The sequence below is a fragment of the Eubalaena glacialis genome, chromosome 3 (assembly GCF_028564815.1).
Source record: "Eubalaena glacialis isolate mEubGla1 chromosome 3, mEubGla1.1.hap2.+ XY, whole genome shotgun sequence".
Taxonomy (NCBI): domain Eukaryota; kingdom Metazoa; phylum Chordata; class Mammalia; order Artiodactyla; family Balaenidae; genus Eubalaena; species Eubalaena glacialis.
The window spans coordinates 125,394,024-125,407,460 of NC_083718.1; positions in this window are offsets into that span (position 1 = coordinate 125,394,024).

Below are 13,437 nucleotides of genomic sequence, written 5' to 3' on the forward strand. Positions count from 1 at the left end.
TGGAGAGGGAAATTTTAGAGATGGCATTAAGCACTCTCAAAAGCTGCTGAAAGATTGTATTAGTTTCCTAGGAATGCTGTAACAAATTATCACAAATGAAATGGCTTGAAAGAACAGAAATTTTAAAGTCACATTTCTGGAGACTAGAAGTCCAAAATCAAAGTATAAGCACACCCTCTACAGCCCCTCTGGCCTCTGAGATCCTTTCAGAATCATTCTTCTATTTTCTTGAAGGCTAACACAGGTTTGTGGCCAAATAGCCCTATCAACCATTTCCTGCTTACAGATCCCAGATATTCAACAACCTTCTGTCATTTCTTCTCATCTCTGTCCCCTTCAGTTCAAACTGACAACATTTCTGCTGATTTGGTTGATTGGATCTATAAATCACATGTCTAATCTCTCCAGCAAAATTGGTCCAGCCACACTGGTGGTGTTCTCTCCAGAGCATGCTTTATCATTTTTTCCGATATATATATATATATATATATATATATATATATATATATATATATATATATATATATATATATATATATATATATGTGGGCTGAAAAATTTTCAGATCCTCAAATTTTAGTCCCTATTTGTTTTATAGTTTCATCCTTAATTTCTTTTTTCCTTTTGTATTTTACTATAAGCAGCACAGCGTTAACTACGCTTTGCCTTCCACACTTTGCTTGGAAATCCATTAAGCTAAATATACACATTCATCACCTACAAGTTCTACCTTCCACCTAACAATAGAACAAAACTCAGCTAAGTTTTCTGCCAATTTATAATGAGGATCACTTTTCCAAAGTTATTTCCAAAATCACATTCCTCATTCCATCTGAGATCCTCAGCAGAAGAATCTTCAGCTTTCATATTTCTACCAACAATCTTTTCAAGGCAATCTAGACTTTTTCTATCATGTACCTCAAAGTTTTGCCAGCCTCTATCCATTACCCCATTCCAAAGCCACTTGCACGTTTGTAGATATTTGTTACAGCAGTACCCCAGTTCCTGGTATCCAAATCTATGTTAGTTTCCTATGGCTTCCATAGCAAATTAACACAAGGCACGTGGCTTAAAACAACAGAAATGTTTAATTTAAAATTTCTAGAGTCCCAAGCCTAAAGTCAAGGTGTAGGCAGAGCTCTGGTCTCTCTAAAGGCTCAAGGGGAAGCTCTGTTACACGCCATTCTTTTAACTTCCAGTGTTGCTCTCAATACTCAGTGTGCCTCAGCTTGGGGATGCACCACTCCAGCCTCTGGCTCCATCATCAAGTGATGTTCTCTCTCTGCATGTGTCTGTGTCTCTTCTACTCTTCTGATAAGAACACCTGTCATATTGGATTAAGGCCCACCCTAATTCATTATGTCTTTAACTTGATTACATCTTCAGTAACTATTTCCAAATAAGGTCACATTCACAGTTACTAGGGTTAGGACTTCAACATATATTTTTGAGTGACACAATTCAACCCATACCAGGGGTCAACAAAGAAAAGGTCTAATTTGTTTCATTGGGTTTACTAATATAAAAATTATTGGTGACCTTAACAAAAGCAATTAATAGATGTTATGTTATATAAGAATCAATAATGTTATATGATTACCAAAATAAATAATGCAACTTAAGATACATTATTACAGTTATATTATTAAAGATTGATATAATCCTTTGCTACTCTTTACTGGTCAAAGTATGCGTACATCACTGAATTTCATTCTGACAACACAATTTTAGGGAGTCTAGGAGAGTGACTGGCATAGTTATATCTGGAAACAGCGATATATTTAAAAATAATGCATTTAGACTAGAAAAGACACTATTTAAGAGGTTTTGATGGCTATTTTTGATAGCTGTCTCTGATACTTGATAAACTAGCATTTAGTCGAGAGATTAGATTTATCCTATGTAACTTCAGAAGATTGAGTTAAATTGAAGGTAGGTAAAGAATATTTCACCTCAATATGAGAAAGAATTTAATTGTTATAGGTGCTTAAAAATGAAATGTGCCTATTTAAATGATAGCAACCTCTACTTGAGTGAAGAACTTCCAGATGGTGCTAAACAATTGAAATTTGGAGTTGTTATAAAAAGAGAATCATAGGTCACATAAAAAATTGCAGTATCTTCAAATTTTCCCAAACTGTGTATTCTCTTATTCTTTTCAAAGATTGAGATGACTCAACCTAATTTTAGCTATTAAAAATTAGATAATAGACATAGAAATATATGCATTTCCCCCTATTGGCTATAACTGGACAAGCTTTATCCAACTCACTGAATATCTATGCTAAATTAATTTCTAATTTGGCTAACATTTACTTAGCTATAGTCTAATTCTCAGCCTATATTTATTCCCTTACTTTCAGCCTATTTTCCTAACCATAACACTCACCTAACAATTACTTGTTTAATACTTGTCTACTACTCATATCGTAATTTCCATGGAAGTCTGGACCATATCTGTTTTAAGCAAAGCTCTCAGTTCTGTATTTACATTATGTCTGATGTATAAAAGCTATACAACAAACTATCATAAATAATAAATGTACAGTTTTATCTGATTTATGAATATTAGGTCAACAGTTATTCTATCAACTCTTATAAACAATTGTGAAGGTCTTCTGCTGTTTTCCTACATATGGAATCAATGGCAGAAGAGAAATCAGTGAGAGTTAATTAAAAAAACAACTTTTTGTTCAATGCATTTATTGTTTAATTTTATTACCAAATACATATTTTTATTAAAAGTTGGAAAAAACGTGAGAATTTAAAAAGACAAATAAAATTATCTATAACTTGAATCTTCTCACACATAATAAACTACTGTCATCATTCTCATGTACTTCGTTTTAAAAATGGATGATTTTCATAGATGTGATTGCACCGTATTTCATAATTTTTAATTTGGTATTCTATGATGTTCAATAAAAATCATAACTAGTACATTTTTTCACATTATTAAGACATTTAAATTGATGAAAATAATTCATCTATTTAGCACTCTTAACTAATTTTACTCTTTACTCAGCATTGAGGTTACTTCCAATTTTAATAGAATTTGTTTAATGAGTAGTTATGTGTTCACTATATTTAAGACACTACTCTAGTTGTGGGGACACAGGAGTATACAGAAGAAGTCTTTCCTCTTCAGAAATTTATGTTCTATTTCAGAGAAATAGTAAATAAACAAGGTAATGTCCATGAGTGGAATGAAAGAAATTAAACAAAATGATTTGATAGAAATCTGAGATCAAAATGTAGAAAAGTAGCCCCCCATACAAAAAGTCTGGGTGAAACATTCCGGAGAGAAAAGGGCAAGTTCAAATGCCCCTAGATATAACTAATTTTATGTTTTTTAGACAAAGAAAAGTTAAGAGCCCAGAGCACAGCAAACAAAGTTGACCTTGGAGTGCTTTGTGGGCATCAGAGAATGTAGGATGCACTGTGGCTCCTGTTAAGAAGTTTGAATTTTATTTTAAGTGAGGTAAGATTCCATTAGAGGATTTAATAAAGGTGTGGTATTATCTGATTTATTGTTTTAGAAACTAAATTTTCTGCCCTGCAGAGAAAAGGTAAGGGTACAAGTAGAAACAGGGAGACCAGTTAGGAGGTATTGAAGTCATCTAAGATTAAAAGCAGATATGGAACCAAGTTCTCTGCATAAAATCAGGAGCCATAAAAACTCCTGTCCTGTCTATGAAATCTGCATTAGAAACACCCTTGTCTGCTGTTCATTGTTCCACATGAAACTATTCAGACAGTCCTGGGACTAGAGAATTTAGTAAGATTACCTGATACAAGACTAACATAAAAAATCTGTACATGTGCAAGAACAGATTAGTGATGAGTCCATCCACAATAGCAACGAAATCTAAAGTTCTGATGTAAACAAAGATGGTAAATATTTTTAAGGAGTTAATTCTTTGGTTATTTATTACCAAATAATGAGCTATCCTAAAATTTAGTGGCTTAAAACAATCATCTCTCATCATGTTTTTGAGGAACTTCAGGGAGGCCAATATTGCTAGAGCCAAAAAAGGAAGAGGGAGAATTGTAGCCAATGTGATTCAAGAAGTACTAGTGGGTTAGACCATGTAGTGCCTTTTAATATTAAAAAAAATCCAAATTACCCATTTATAGTGAAAAAGATAAATAAAACATGGAACATTCATAGGCTATAATCTCAGAGGTGATTAAATATTGACCTAGTTATATAGCTAAATACATTGCAAAAAATTTAAAGCAATTGAAAAATGATGCACTCTCTGTGCTAGTATTTGAGTGAAATTCTAAAACAAAATCATTAAAGGTTACTATTAGAACATGAGCAGGAGACAGGCATGTCAAATTCATATTAGCAGTTTGGTTGCCTCTGACAAGATTCAGAATGCAAGAATGAGAATGCAAGGAGTATTTACCATATCTGTATTATGTTTATACATAAAACATGACTATCTGAGGCAGATATTAAATTGTTTATATTCATTAATGCTAGATATACTATCCTCTGTACTTATGTATATGTGTCTGTGTGAGTGTGTGTATTTGTGGGTCAGTGTTCACGTGTGTATATTTGTATGTCAGTGGATATGTAGGTATTTTCATTTAAACGACAAATTGCAAGGCTCTGTGATAGATTACCAACCTGAGACTTGGCCAACTGGTGGCATGTTATGGTGATGGTAGAGTCTGAAACCAGATGTAAATCCAATTCTCTGTCCTATTGATAAGGGAAACATCTCTACACCCATGTCCAGATTTAGGTTATGCACCTATTCTGTCCCATAGCACACTCTGACAAACCCTCAACACAGATGTGTATGGGAACATGTGCACACAGACACACAGGGTTTGGTCTCACCATAGTTTTTCATGAATTTGAACACTTCAGCAGTGAGGTGACCAAAAGACATATCTCCTGACAGATGCCCTACCAACTCCAACTTCCAATCCTCATCCCTTTGAGTTGTCTTTATAAGTGAATGAGCAAGAAACTTTATCTCCTCGTGCCTGAATATATTGTTTTTTCATGGAAAGAATACTGTGTTTGCAGGCCTCAAGGGCTTTCTACATTTCTATTCCATCAAGTTATAGAAAAATTTCACATTATTATTATTATTATTAATTGTGCATATTCTCTTGACACTTTCATTAGGAAATCTGGAGGTGGAGAAGAGTCATCTGTTACAGATCATATCACCATCTTTCCCAAAGTGCTCTTAAATTGTTCTTGGGTAGTTCTCTAGGAAAATAAAATATATTAACAGCAATTATCCAAATCTAGTTTGCTTTTAAGGTAAGATTTTAAATTGAGAATCTTAGCCTTTTAAAAATTTGAAAAATTTTGATAAACCCTGCATCTGTGAAATACCTGAATAGACAACAAATGAATATTGGGATGCATGTGTCTTTTTGAATTATGGTTTTCTCTGGGTATATGCCCAGTAGTAGGAGTGCTGGGTCATATGGTAGTTCTATTTTTAGTTTTTTAAAGAACCTCCATAGCATTCTCCATAGTGGCAGTATCAATTTACATTTCCACCAACAGTGCAAGAGGGTTCCCTTTTCTCCACAACCTCTCCAGCATTTGTTTGTAGATTTTCTAATGATGCCCATTCTAACCAGTGTGAGGTGATACCTCATTGTAGTTTTGATTTGCATTTCTCTAATAATTAGTGATGTTGAGCAGCTTTTCATGTGCCCCTTGGCCATCTTTATGTCTTCTTTGGAGAAATGTCTATTTAGATCTTCAACCCATTTTTTGATTGGGTTGTTTGATTTTTTAATATTGAGCTGCATGAGCGGTTTATATATTTTGGAGAAAAATCCTTTGTCCATTGATTCATTTGCAAATATTTTCTCCCATTCTGATGGTTCTCTTTTCACCTTGTTTATAGTTTTCTTTGCTGTGCAAAAGCTTTTAAGTTTCATTAGGTCCCTTTTGTTTATTTTTGTATTTATTTCCATTAGTCTAGAAGTTAGGTCAAAAAAGATCTTGCTGTGATTTATGTCAAAGAGTGTTCTTCCTATGTTTTCCCCTAAGAGTTTTATAGTGTCCAGTCTTACATTTAGGTCTTTAATCCATTTTGAGTTTATTTTTGTGTATGCTGTTAGGGAGTGTTCTAATTTCATTCTTTTACATGTAGCTGTCCAGTTATCCCAGCACCACTTATTGAAGAGACTGTCTTTTTTCCATTTTATATCCTTGCCTCCTTTGTCATAGATTAGGTGACCATATGTGTGTGGGTTTATCTCTGGGTTTTCTATCCTGTTCTATTGCGATATATTTCTGTTTCTGTGTCAGTACCATATTGTTTTGATTACAGTAGTTTTGTAGTATAGTCTGATTCATGGAGTCTGATTCCCCCATCTCCGTTTTTTTTCCCTCAAGATTGATTTGGCTATTCGGAGTCTTTTGTGCATCCATACAAATTTTAAGATTTTTTGTTCTAGTTCTGTAAAACTGCCATTGGTAATTTGATAGGGATTGCATTGAATGTGTTGATTGCTTTGGGTAGTATAGTCATTTTCACAATATCGATTCTTCCAATACAAGAAGATGGTATACGTCTCCATCTGTTTGTGTCATCTTTGATGTCTTTCATCAGTGTTTTATGGTTTTCTGAGTACAGGTCTTTTACCTCCTTAGGTAGGTTTATTCCTAGGTATTTTATTCTTTTTGTTGCAATGGTGAACGGGATGGTTTCCTTAATTTCTCTTTCTGATCTTTCATTGTTAGTGTATAGGAATGCAAAAGATTTCTGTGCATTAATTTTGTATCCTTCAACTTTACCAAATTCATTGATTAGCTCTAGGAGTTTTCTGGTGGCATCTTTAGGATTCTCTATGTATATTATCATGTCATCTGCAAACAGTGACAGTTTTACTTCTTCTTTTCCAATTTCTATTCCTTTTATTTCTTTTCCTTCTCTGATTGCCATGGTTAGGACTTCCAAAACTATACTGAATAATAGTGGCGAGACTGGACATCCTTGTTTTGATCCTGATCTTAGAGGGAATGCTTTCAGTTTTCCTCATTGAGAATGATGTTAGCTGTGGGTTTGTCATACATGTTCTTTATTATGTTGAAGTAGGTTCCCTCTATGCCCACTTTCTGGAGAGTTTTTATCATAAATGGGTGTTGAATTTTGTCAAAACTTTTTCTGCATCTATTGAGATAATCACATGGTTTTATTCCTCAATTTGTCAGTATGGTGTATCACATTGATTGATTTGCATATATTGAAGAATCCTTGCATCACTGGGATAAATCCCACTTGATAATGGTGTATGTTCCTTTTAATATGTTGTTGGATTCTGTTTGCTGGTACTTGTTGAGGATTTTTGCATCTATATTCATCAGTGATATTGGTCTGTAATATTCTTTTTTTGTAGTATCTCTGTCTGGTTTTGGTTTCAGGGTAATGGTGGCCTCGTAGAATGAGTTTAGGAGTGTTAGTTCCTCTGCAATTTTTTGGAAGAGTTTGAGAAAGATGGGTGTTAGCTCTCCTCTAAATGTTTGATGGAATTCACCTGTGAAATCATCTGGCCCTGGACTTTTTTTTGTTGGAAGATTTTTAATCACAGTTTCAATCTCAGTGCTTGTATTTGGTCTGTTCATATTTTCTATTTCTTCCTTGTTCAGTCTTGGAAGGTTATACCTTTCTAAGAATTTGTCCATTTCTTCCAGGTTGTCCATTTTATTGGTATAGAGTTGCTTGTAGTAGTCTCTTATGATGCTTTGTATTTCTGCGGTGTCTGCTGTAACTTCTCCTTTTTCATTTCTAATTTTATTGATTTGAGCCTCTCCCTCTTTTTCTTGATGAGTCTGGCTAAAGGGTTATTAATTTTGTTTATCTTTTCAAAGAAACAGTTTTTAGTTTTATTGATCTTTGTTATTGTTTTCTTTGTTTCTGTTTCATTTATCTCTGTTCTGATCTTTATGATTACTTTCCTTCTACTAACTTTGGATTTTGTTTGTTTTTATTTCTCTAGTTCCTTTAAGTATAAGGTTAGATTGTTTATTTGAGATTTTTCTTGTTTCTTGAGTTAGGATTTTATTGCTATAAACTTCCCTTTTAGAACTGTTTTGTTGCATCCCATAGGTTTTGGATGGTTGTGTTTCCTTGTCATTTGTCTCTGGGCAGTTTTTGATTTCCTCTTTGATATCTTTAGTGATCTCTTGGTTATTTAGTACCATATTGTTTAGCCTCCATGTGTTTTTGTTTTTTATGCTTTTTTCCCTGTAATTGATTTCTAATCTCATAGTGTTGTGGTCAGAAAAGATGCTTGATATGATTTCAATTTTCTTAAATTTTCTGAGGCTTGATTTGTGACCCAACATACTATCTATCCTGGAGAATGTTCTGTGTGCACTTGAGAAGAAAGTGTAATCTGCTGTTCTTGGATGTAATTTCCTATAAATATCAATTAAATCTATCTGGTCTATTGTGTCATATTAAGCTTGTATTTCCTTACTAATTTTCTGTCTGGATGATCTGTCCATTGGTGTAAGTGAGGTGTTAAATTCCCCTACTATTATTGTGTTATTGTCGATCTCCTCTTTTATAGCTGTTAACATTTGTCTTATATATTGTGGTGCTCCTATGTTGGGTGCATATATAATTTTAATTGTTATGTCTTCTTCTTGGATTGATCACTTAATCATTATGCAGTGTCCTTCCTTCTTTCTTGTAACATTCTTTATTTTAAATCTATTTTATCAGATATGAGTATTGTTACTCCAGCTTTCTTTTGATTTAAATTAGCATGAAACATCTTTTTCCATCCCCTAACTTTAAGTCTGTATGTGTCCTTAGGCCTGAAGTGGCTCTCTTGTAAACAACATGTATATGGGTCTTGTATTTGTATCCATGCAGTGAGCCTGTTTCTTTTGGTTGGAGCATTTAATCCATTCACATTTAAGGTAATTTTCGATATGTATGTACCTATTACCATTTTCTTAATTTTTTGGATTTGTTATTCTAGGTCTTTTCCTTCTCTTGTGTTTTCTGCCTAGAGAAGTTCCTTTAGCATTTGTTGTAAAGCTGGCTTGGTAGTGCTGAATTCTCTTAGCTTTTGCTTGTCTGTAAAGGTTTTATTTTCTCTGTCAAATCTGAATGAGATCTTTGCTGGTTAATCTTGGTTGTAGCTTTTTCCCTTTCATCACTTTAAATATGTCCAGCCACACCCTTCTGGTTTTCAGAGTTTCTGCTGAAAGATCAGCTGTTAACCTTATGGGGATTCCCTTGTATGTTATTTGTTGCTTTTCCCTTGCTGCTTTTAATATTTTTTCTTTGTATGTGATTTTTGATAGTTTGATTAATATGTGTCTTGGCATGTTTCTCCTTGGATTTATCCTGTACGGGACTCTCTGCACTTCCTGGAGTTGATTGACTATTTGCTTTCCCATATCAGGGAACTTTTCAACTATAATCTCTCCAAATATTTTCTCAGTCCCTTTCTTTTTCTCTTCTTCTTCTGTGACCCTTATAATTCAAATGTTGGTGTGTTTAATGTTGTCCCAGAGGTCTCTTAGGCTGGGTTCATTTCTTTTCATTATTTTTTCTTTATTCTGTTCCGTGGCAGTGAATTCCACCATTCTGTCTTCCAGGTCACTTATCTGTTCTTCTGCCTCAGTTATTCTGCTATTGATTCCTTCTAGTGTATTTTTCATTTCAGTTATTGTATTGTTCATCTCCATTTGTTTGTTCTTTAATTCTTCTAGATCTTTGTTAAACATTTCTTGCATCTTCTCTATCTTTGCCTCCATTCCTTTTCCTAGGTCCTAGATCATCTTCACTATCATTATTCTGAATTCTTTTTTTGGAAGGTTGCCTATCTCCACTTCATTTAATTGACTTGCTGGGATTATATCTTGTTCCTTCATCTGATATATATTCCTCTACTATTTCCTTTTGTCTATCTTTCTGTGAATGTGGTTTTCGTTCCACAGGCTGCAGGACTGTAGCTCTTCTTCCTTCTGCTGTCTGCTCTCTGGTGGATGAGGCTATCTAAGAGGCTTGTGTTAGCCTCCTGACGGGAGGGACTGCTGGTGGGTAGAGCTGGGTGTTGCTCTGGTGGGCAGAGCTCAGTAAAACTTTAATCTGCTTGTCTGCTGAAGGGTGGGGCTGATTTCACAACCTGTTGGTTGTTTAGCATGTAGTGACCCAGCACTGGAGGCCACAGGCCCTTTGGTGGGGCTAATGGTGAACTCCAGGAGGACTCATGCCAAGGAGTACTTCCCAGAACTTCTACTGACAGTGTCCTTGTCCTCACGGTGAGCCACAGCCACCCCCTACCTCTGCAGGAGACCCTCCAACACTAGCAGGTAGGTCTGGTTCAGTCTCCTATGTGGTCAATGCTCCTTCCTTCTGGGTTCTGACATGCACACTACTTTGTGTGTACCCTCCAAGAGTGGAGTCTCTCTTTCCCCCAGTCCTGTTGAAGTCCTGCAATCAAATCTCACTAGCCTTCAAAGTCTGACCCCCTGGGAATTCCTCCTCCTGTTGCCAGACCCCCAGGTTAGGAAGCCTGATGTGAGGCTCAGAACCTTCACTCCAGTGGGTGGACTAGGGTGGTATAATTGTTCTCCAGTGTGTGATTCACCCACCCAGAGGTTATGGGATATGATTTTGTGATTGCACTCCTTCTACAGTCTCATTGCAGCTTCTCCTTTGTCTTTGGATGTAGCGTATTTTTTTGGTGAGTTGCAGTGTCTTCCTGTTGATGACTGTTCAGCAGTTAGTTGTGATTCTGGTATTCTCACAAGAGGGAGTCTTTTTTTCTCTTTTTGTGAGTGTGTGTGTGTGTAGGTTTCTTTGTGTGATTTTGTTTGTTTAGTTTTGCCTTTACCATTTGTCTCAGGGTTCTGTCTGTTCGTTTTTTTGTTTTTTCTGTTTTGTTTTGTTTTGTTCTGTTTTCATCTTTTTATGAGTGTGTGTGTGTGTGTGTGTGTGTGTCTGTTTTTCTTTGTGTGATTTTGTCTGTTTAGTTTTGCTTTTACCATTTGTATTGGGGTTCTGTCTCTTTGTTTTCTTTTTTTTTCTTCAGTGCCATTTGGCTGACAGGGTCCTGGTGCTCCAGCCGGTTGTCGGGCCTGAGCTTCCAGGGTGGGAGAGCTGAGTAGAGGACATTGGACAACCACAGGCCTCCCAGTCCCATGTAATATTAATTGGCGAAAGCTGTCCCAAAGACCTCCATCTCAACACTAAAACACAGGTCCACCCAACAGCCTGCAAACTTCAGTGCTGCACACCCATACCAAACAACTAGCAAGACAGGAACACAAACCCAACCACTAGTGGAGAGTCTGCCTAAAGTCATAGTAAGTTCACAGACACCCAAAACACACCACTGGATAAGGCCCTGCCCACCAGAAGGACAAGATCCAACCCCACCCACCAGAAAACAGGCACCAGTCCCCTCCACCAGGAAACCTACACAAGCCACTAAACCAACATCACCCACTGGGGGCAGACACCAAAAATAAGAGGAACTATGAACCTGCAGCCTGAGAAAAGGAGACCCCAAACACAGTAAGTTAAACAAAATGAGAAGACAGAGAAATATGCAGGAGATGAAGGAGCAAGTTAAAAACTCACCAGACCAAACAAATGAAGAGGAAATAGGCAGTCTACCTGAAAAAGAATTCAAAGTAATGAGAGTAAAGATGATCCAAAATCTTGGAAATAGAATGGAGAAAATAAAGAAACATTTAACAAGGACCTAGAGAAACTAAAGTGCAAACAAACAATAATGAACAATTCAATAAATGAAACTAAAAATACTCTAGAAGGAATCAATAGCAGAATAACTGAGGCAGAAGAACGGCTATGTGACCTGGAAGATAGAATAGTGGAAATAACTGCTGCAGAGCGGAAGAAAGAAAAAAGAATGAAAAGAATTGAGGACAGTCTCAGAGACTTCTGGGACAACATTAAATGCACCAACATTCAAATTATAGGGGTCCCAGAAGAAGAAGAGAAAAAGAAAGGCTCAGAGAAAATATTTGAAGAGATTATAGTCATAAACTTCCCTAACATGGGAAAGGCAATAGTCAATCAACTCCAGGAAGTGCAGAGACTCCCATACACATTAAATCCAAGAAGAAACATGCCAAGACACATATTAATCAAACTATCAAAAATTAAATACAAGGAAGAAATATTAAAAGCAGTAAGGGAAATGTAACAAATAATATACAAGGGAATACCAGTAAGGTTAACAGCTGATCTTTCAGCAGAAACTCTGCAAGCCAGAAGGGAGTGGCAGGACATATTTAAAGTGATGAAAAGGAAATACCTGCAACCAATATTAGTCTACCGAGCAAGGATCTCATTCAGTTTTGACAGAGAAATTAAAACTTTTACAGACGAGCAAAAATGAAGAGAATTCAGCACCACCAAACCAGCTTTAAAAAAAATGCTAAAGGAACTTCTCTAGGCAGGAAACACAAGAGAAGGAAAAGACCTACAAAAACAAACCCAAAACAATTAAGAAAATGGTAATAGGAACATACATATCAATAATTACCTTAAATGTAAACAGATTAAATGCTCCAACCAAAAGACATAGAGTGGTTGAATGGATACAAAAACAAGACTCATATATATGCTGTCTACAAAAGACCCACTTTAGACCTAGGGACACATACAGACTGAAAGTGAGGGGATGGAAAAAGATATTCCATGCAAATGGAAATCAAAAGAAAGCTGGAGTAGCAATTCTTATATCAGACAAAATAGACTTTAAAATAAAGACTATTACAAGAGACAAAGAAGGACACTACATAATGATCAAGGGATCAATACAAGAAGATGTAACAATTGTAAATGTTTATGCATCCAACATAGGAGCACCTCAAAACATAAGGCAAATGCTAATAGCCATAAAAAGGGAAATTGACAGTAACACAATAATAGTAGGGGACTTCAACAACCCACTTTCACCAATGGACAGATCATCCAAAATGAAAATAAATAAGGAAACACAAGCTTTAAGTGACACAATAGCCCACATGGACTTAATTGATATTCATAGGACATTCCATCCAAAGCTTTTGACAAAATTCAACACCCATTTATGTTAAAAACTCTCCAGAAAGAGGGCATAGGGGGAACCTACCTCAACATCATAAAGAACATATTTGACAAACCCACAGTCAACAGCATTCTCAATGGTGAAAAACTGAAACCATTTCCTCTAAGATCAGTAACAAGACAAAGGTGCCCACTCTCACCACTATTATTCAACATAGTTTTGGAAGTTTTAGCTATGGCAATCAGAAGAGAAAAAAGAAATCAAATCAGAAAAGAAGAAGTAAAACTGTTACTGTTGCAGATGACATGACACTATACATAGAGAATCCTAAAGATGTTACCAAAAAACTACTAGAGTTAATCAATGAATTTGGTAAATAGCAGGACACAAAATTAATGC